This window comes from Bison bison, unplaced genomic scaffold, assembly GCF_000754665.1.
Source record: "Bison bison bison isolate TAMUID 2011002044 unplaced genomic scaffold, Bison_UMD1.0 scf7180017864464, whole genome shotgun sequence".
Taxonomy (NCBI): Eukaryota; Metazoa; Chordata; class Mammalia; order Artiodactyla; family Bovidae; genus Bison; species Bison bison.
In genome coordinates this window covers 8,950,927-8,958,451 of record NW_011495025.1, presented here as the reverse complement: position 1 = coordinate 8,958,451, position 7,525 = coordinate 8,950,927, and positions in this window count along the sequence as shown.

Genomic DNA, 7,525 nt, shown 5'->3' with positions numbered 1-7,525 from the left:
TAAGCGTCTTTTAATTTCATGGCTGCAATCACCATCTGCAGTGATTTTGGAGCCCCCAAAATAAAGTCTTACACTGTTTCCACTGTTTCCCCATTTATTTCCCATGAAGTGATGGGACCAGATGCCATGATCTTCGTTTTCTGAATGTTGAGCTTTAAGCCAACTTTCTCACTCTCCACTTTCACTTTCATCAAGAGGCTTTTTAGTTCCTCTTCACTTTCTGCCATAAGGGTGGTGTCATCTGCATATCTAAGGTTATTGATATTTCTCCCAGCAATCTTGATTCCAGCTTGTGCTTCTTCCAGCCCAGCATTTCTCATGATGTACTCTGCAGAGAAGTTAAATAAGCAGGGTGATAATATACAGCCTTGATGTACTCCTTTTCCTATTTGGAACCAGTCTGTTGTTCCATGTCCAGTTCTAACTGTTACTTCCTGACCTGCATACAGGTTTCTCAAGAGGCAGGTCAGGTGGTCTCAACTACTGAATCCCAAATGCCCTAGATCCCATGCCCCGCAACAAGAGAAGCCAGTAAGATGAGAAGCCCATGCACCACAGCTAGAGAAAGCCTGAGCAGCAGTGAAGACCCAGCACAGCCATAAATAAATAAATAAAATTATTTAAAAGAAAAGCATCATAGAGCCAAAATTCAGACTAAAAAAGTCTGATTCTAGTAGGTATAAGAGATAATGAGGTAATGAATCCAGCAGCCTAGAAGGGTGATGACAACCAATTCCCTTCACGTCAATTTTGTCTTAGTTGGATTTTGAGTTCCATGTCCCGCATAGTAAACCTACCTCTGTTCACAGGAAAGGGCTGACAAACTTGCAATAAAATAGGCACTTTCATGCGTTTTCAGTGTACTTCTGGCAATTAATCTCAGTTAAATAAACTAACATGCTGAAAACCTTTTTATGCCTAAAAATGTTTCATGTTCATTTCAATGACACTTATACAAGTAAAATGTAGAATCATTTATACAACATCAGTTGAGTATCTTTTTAATGCATATGTACTTAACAGAAGAACCCACAAGCGCTGAAAATAAAGCTTAAAAAGATTTTTTTTTTTAAATTCTGGAAAGCTTTAGATAAAAATATAGGGCATAGAACACATCAATTTGGTGTGATCTGAGCTATCTTATCCTCATATATAGCAGAGTAAAAGAAAATAAAAACTTAATAATAAGCACTATTAATATTTTCTTTTATCTGCTTTATCTTTTTTATATAAAATAAGGATGTATTATACTGTCAGAGGAAATTTTTTACAATGATCTTTCTGAGTGATCACAGGAAATCCATATATAAAAAAAGCTTAGTTTATCACAAGCAGTATCTTGCAATTCTCAAAAGAAAAATTAAATTGTAGCTTACTTTAATGTATAAATTCACACTAATAAAATTTTTTTTCTAGACTGAAATGTCATCTGATTTTGGAACCAAATAAACTATGATGAAGTGTAATAATTTCTAGAAGCTAATGGCAACAAATCAAATGTGCTAAGAGATTTTCTAGCAAACCAGGAACTTCTTTAGGTGCTTGATATTTTCCTGTGGCCTCCTGTCCATCTATCTGCACACCTCTACTTTTGAACCTCTGGAGAGCTCTTAAAGCTGTGTTACTTTTCACTTTATCAGATCTTGCCATTAAAATATCGCTTGGTTGTTGCTTGGAAATATAAGAATGGACAACTGGAATAACAGCACAATGGTTTCATTCATAGCCAATAATTTCTTGAGCCCTCAGCTTCAGCTTTTTTGTTTGTTTGTTTTATGTTATTTAAAGCTCTCCCATGTGAAATCTTAGTTATATCCCACCAAGGTGCCTGATTTCAAATTTATACTGGCTGAATTGTTTACTGACTGTGTGGCCCAAGATGGTTCCTGCAACCTGTTCAAATTAAATTTTCTTACTTCTAAAGGAATCTAGAAAGATATTCTACAAAGGATCCTTATGCAGTCCAAACAAGATAAAGTAGTAAAAGCTCTTGATATAATAACTCGATGCTAAATATTCTTCACTAGATTGTATAAGATAATCAGAAGCTAACTATAATACTTTTGCTAATTTGGCTATATTCTTTCATTTTCAAAGTGGGAACTGCTTAGGATATGAGCTGCTCTTTTGGAATTTCTTTCCTTCCGACCCTTTTATGTGTCTGTCTTTCTTCTTGTTTGTTTGCTTGTTTTGTTGTTGTTGTTTGTCTCTCTTTCCCCATCCTCTACTTTCATCTCCTTGTACACATACAAACACTCATTTTTAGCCTTGCCTACTCTCTTTAACTCAAACATACTTTACCTTACCCCATGCTCTGCTCTCCTCTCTCTTCACACACACATACTCACATTCGGTAGATAGAAATACAAGGATTGAAATAACAGTCTCAGCTTCGTCTTCTTAGTCTTAATCTGTTCTTTGGCTAACAGAAAAAAAAAAATGTTTGCGTCCCAAGCCCATTACATTGTACATAAAGAAGCCTGTAGAAGTTTCAAGTTATAAAGAAATTTAGATCATCTGTCTTCTAATTTCCATCAGTTAGGATGATCTACTTATTGGAACAAGAGTAGCAGCAAATTATCAGATAATTTAGGACAAATCTAATTAGAGCTTTTACATATACAGATTGCCAAGAGAGAAGCAAACATAAAGAAAATAAATGGATAAAAATCATTTAACCCTTTTGACATTCAAACCAGGAAAAAAACTGAAGAAACAAACTTTATTCTCATCACACAGTAGATCCCAAAATGCATAATCAGGGTTGAAAAATCCAATTGTATAGTGAGATTAATTTTTAAGCAACCTGGTTCTTTTTAGTTGCATTCTAGTCATTAATGTTCCTTCCAGAAGAACAAATGGTTCAAATTTTATATATTTATTCAACTCCTCAAAGAAAATAAAAATGTAATGCTCCATTAAAGCAGAAATTTCTTTTCTTTGCTTGTCTGCTATGTATCCCAAGCACTTAAAACAATGCTCAGCACATTGTAGGTGTTGCCATCTTGAAGTTCTCTACTATTGCCATCTTGAAGTTCTTAATAATGCTGTCTCTAAAAATGTGTTTTGTAAGTGAAGTCTTACTGTAGCTGCCAATGCAGTACATGCATGAGCAGAAGATATAAATGAATACAAATGTTCACCATTATTTGCCAGTCCATTTGAATATCTTGTTCACTGTGCTTCATATAAGAAGGTACATGTGTTTCCCAAGGCTATAATAACAAGTTAACACACATTTGGTGGCTTAAAACCACAGGCATTTATCATCTCGCAGCTCCTAAGGCTAAAAGTATCAGTATATACAAACTTGAAGTGTAGGTAGGGCCATGCTCTCTCTGAAGGCTCTAAAGGAGAATGCTTCCTTGTCTCTTTTAACTTTTGGTGGGTCTGAGTATTGCTGACTTGTGGCTACACAAATCCAACCAATGCCTCCGTCTTCAAATGGCCTTCTTTCTTCTCTTTATCTATGTGTCTCTCTTTTGTGGAGCACTTATAAGGACACATATTATTGGTTTGGGGGCCCTTCCAGATAGCTTTGGGAGATGATGAAGACAGGGAAACCTGGCATGCTGCAATCCATGGGGTCACAGAGTCAGACTTAACTTAGTGACTGAACAACAACTAGATAATTCAGGATGATCTCATCTCAAGCTTCTCCACTGCATCTACAAAGATCCTTATCCCAAATAAAGTCTCATTGATGTGTTTCCAGGGATTAAGATATAGACATATTTTAGAGGGGGAGGGGATGATGGGCATCATTCAATTCACTCTAAAGGAGATCCATGTGAGAGAGGCCTGGAGACATAAACTTCACAAGTATCATCACAAACCTGCTTCAGTTGAATTCTATTTTAATAAGGAAGTACGTGATGAGAAAAAAGTAAATAACTCAAGCCAACCTTCTAGAATTAGCTGAGAAAATATTTAATTTGGGGTCATTCATGCACTTTCCCCATGCCAATCTGCCTTTGAATTTTACTTACAATTCCCATAGGCATAAATATAATTTGTAAAACTCATGTGTTTCCTCAAAGCTTTCAGTAAGAAAGAGCCAGAAATCAAATGAAAAATGACTTGCTACAGCTAATTCATTTAATAAACTATTAATGTCTTAACCATACATGTGTAAATATATATAGATATATAAAAATTGTATGATTTATAAATATATGTAAACAAAATGTATGTTTACAAATATAGAAACATTTATGTATGTAATTATGTATTTTTATCATATACAAATATTTGTTTATAAATATATGCATATATATGAGTAAGGATATATGTATACACAAATACACACATATATGGGAATATTCTATAGTTTCCTAAAATTTATAAATAAAAATAACCTCAGTGAGCTATCTATTCTAAGTGGGGTAGTTTAGGCAATAGTTAAGAGTTATGACTTGAACAAGTTCACTCAGTTGGCACATGGACAGAAGTGGTACCCAAGCTGCTGGCTTCCAGTTTTTATTCTCTATATTTTGAGCCACCCCAGTTCTGAGTATCTTCATTTTTTCCCCTTCCTAAGCCTGCTTTATTTCTATCAAAGTCATCTCAATGATTTTAATTACCTGATGGATTTAAAGGATAAATGTATTATGTGCATCTCCTTTAGGAAAATATTTGATGACTCTAAAACCCAAGTCTTTGAGAATTCGCTATCACCAAGTCTTAGTACTTTATAGCTTCTGAATGTTAATTTTTTTCAGATATGGATTACAAATGAGAAAGGGTATCACAGTAGCAAATTGACAAAAGCTCTTTTTGAGATGATCATGAATAATGGATATTAAATTCATTTTGCATATTTTGAGAAACTGCACATCATATCAAGTAAATTGCTTATAAAGCAAGGTGTGTTGACAAAATCAGTTAATTTTCATTTGTTACAGCTTGTAAGTGGTATTTAAATTTACCATATGCCTATCTTTAGGCTTCTTCCTATATTATAAAAACCTAAATTATCTAATAATAATATGCTCTCTCCTTATAGCATCAAGGCTTTGATGCCTTTAGCCTCAACCTTTTTTTTTTCCTTATTCTTAATTCCATTAAACTAATAATGTATCATTTTATATGCCTTCTGAAGTTATTACGTTTTTCTTATTAGATTTGTGATTTGAATAGTTTCAGGGAAGTGACCTTTATATTAACTATTCTTTGGACTAGAGTCAGTTCTTGAATAATTAGCTGGGTAAAGGTACATATTCACCAACCAAACATGGGAAGCCATATTAAGTGACTGGATTCTAGCTTCAAGAGTTTCAGTGTCTTCTAGGGGAAAAGGGTTGGGGATGCTTCCAAACTCATTGAATGAGACTAGCTTTACCCTGATTCAAAAACCAGACCAGAAAACTACAAGAAGCAAAAATTACAGATGGATATCCCTAATGAACATAAATGCAATAATTCTCAAAAATACTAGCAAACTGAATTCAAAAATACATTAAACAGATCATAAACCATGACAATGTGGCATTTATTCCAGGGATATGGAGATGGTTCAACATCTGCAAATTAATGAGACACACCCCATTAACTAAATTAAGGATAAAAATCATATGATAATCTCAAAAGATGCAAAAAGTCATTTGATAAGACTCAACATCCATTCATGATTAAAAAGTCTCAACGGAATGGGCATAGAGGAGATATATCTCAATATAATAAAGGTTATAAATTACAAACTTACAACTAACATCATATGAAATAGTGAAAAGCTGAAAGCCTTTTGTCTAAGATCAGGAACTATACTATTTATGTTTATTTTTCACTACTGAACTTTCATCTGTTGCCCTCCAGAATCACCATCTCTATTACCAGCCAGAAACTACTTTAATGTCCAACTATGATCTTTTTTCGTGTTGATCCTCCTCAAATTCAGCAACTTTTGATGCAGATATAAATTGTCTCCCATCCTTCCCATATTTTGAAACACTAAATTCTTTATTTTGGAGATCTTTATTCTTTGCCATTTGTTTGTTCATTGTGTTTGTTTCCTCAAAACCACACAAGCTGGCTTGCACTTCACAGCTACCTCACACAGCTACATGGCCTAGAAGGGGTTTCAACTCATAGCCCTTTGTACTTCCCTTATCTTAATGTTCATGACACTGCATTTTAATTGTCTATGTACTTATTTATAAGCTTTGGGGTTTCAGAGTCTATGTTTGTCATATTTTGCATTATATCATGTCAATGAATGTTTGTAGAAATACTTGTTGGATTAATAATGAATTAATCTGCTTTATATAATTCACCACAATGATAACATTTTACAAAGTTCAGTCCTGCAACTAGAAAATCCCACTAAATATCTCCACACAGTACCTTTACTAGCACTCCAAACTTAAAATACACACAATATATTTACTTGGATAATTTTTTTTGCCATTAACCCCTGCCTAGCTCCTTTATGCACCAGTGTTAGCGTGAGATTATCTCAAAGTATAACATAGTTTTGCTCTCTCTTTTCTTATCCCCTGGTGGCTCAGACGGTAAAAGCATTTGTCTACAATGCGGGAGACCTGGTTTGAATCCCTGGGTCAAGAAGATCTCCTGGAGAAGGAAATGGCAACCCACTCCAGGGATGGAGGAGCCTGGTAGGCTACAGTCAATGGGGTTTCAAAGAGTCAGACATGACTGAGCACTGATTTTTTTTTTTAAATCCCATCACCATTTAACCTTAATAAAGATCTTTTACACTCATCTAAGGTTTTTTAATAATCTATTATTAAATTGCATTGCCCATTCTTCCTCTGAATGTCTCCCATTGTGTGTCATTTCCAAGAGAAGAGGCTATATGTTATAAATTATATCTCCTTTAAAGTTATATACTTGATTAAAAACTGTAGTAGTCCCCCATGATAAAAACTACTGGTTGCATAATTCAAAGTCTTATTTGGGCATTAGCATACTGCAAACTATAATGTGAGGTTTAAGAAGATAAAGTAAAAAGTTTCATGATTACATTAGGAAAGAACTAAACTAACTGTGCAAGACAGCAAAATGTGGCTGCAAAACTCCTCCCATCTTGTATTCATACCCCTTTACAATTGCTTTTGCCACTGGTGATGGTTAATTTGTGTCAGCTTGACTATTTACAGGATGCCCAGATTAAACATAAATTCTGGATGTGTCTATGAGGATATTTTCAGATGAGATTAACTCTTGAATCAGTAGACTGAGTAAAGCATATTCAGTTCAGTTCAGTTCAGTCTCAGTCATGTCCGACTCTTTGTGACCCCATGAATCGCAGTACACCAGGCCTCCCTGTCCATCACCAACTCCTGGAGTTCACCCAGACTCATGTCCATCGAGTCAGTGATGCCATCCAGCCATCTCATCCTCTGTTGTCCCCTTCTCCTCCTGCCCCCAATCCCTCCCAGCATCAGAATCTTTTTCAATGAGTCAACTCCTCACATGAAGTGGCCAAAGTACTGGAGTTTCAGCTTTAACATCATTCCTTCCAAAGAAATCCCAGGGCTGATCTCCTTCAGAATGGACTGGCTGG